The sequence below is a fragment of the Bactrocera latifrons genome, unplaced genomic scaffold (assembly GCF_001853355.1).
Source record: "Bactrocera latifrons isolate USDA-ARS-PBARC rearing strain unplaced genomic scaffold, ASM185335v1 scaffold_1, whole genome shotgun sequence".
Taxonomy (NCBI): Eukaryota; Metazoa; Arthropoda; class Insecta; order Diptera; family Tephritidae; genus Bactrocera; species Bactrocera latifrons.
The window spans coordinates 2,887,670-2,888,190 of NW_017534407.1; positions in this window are offsets into that span (position 1 = coordinate 2,887,670).

A 521-nucleotide genomic window follows, 5' to 3' on the forward strand; every position below is an offset into this window, starting at 1 on the left:
GAACTTAACCTTCTCATGGAGCCAAGAAATACTTGTACCAAGTTTCATCATGATATCTCAATTTTTACTCAAGTTACGGCTTGCACGGACGGACGGACAGACGGAAGGACGGACAGACAGACATCCGGATTTCAACTCTTCTCGTCACCCTGATCACTTTGGTATATATAACCCTATATCTGACTCTTTTACTTTTAGGACTTACAAACAACCGTTATGTGAACAAAACTATAATACTCTCTTTACTTTGTTGCGAGAGTATAAAAATTATTATAGTAGCTGAAAGCTCTGTTTAAAGTGTGGCCTATATCTTGGTCTCCGTATACAAATATTGACAAATATGTTTTTCTCATTTTGATAATTTGGAGATGAATACCTATAACCCCAATTTAATGAGTCAGACATATGCTTCAGGCGAATAAAACCTTTTGTTAGTACAAAAATTTTCGAGAGAATAAAAAGAGATAAGAGGGAGAGAGAAAACTAATCAATTATTAAACTAATTAAGCTTGTCAAACACG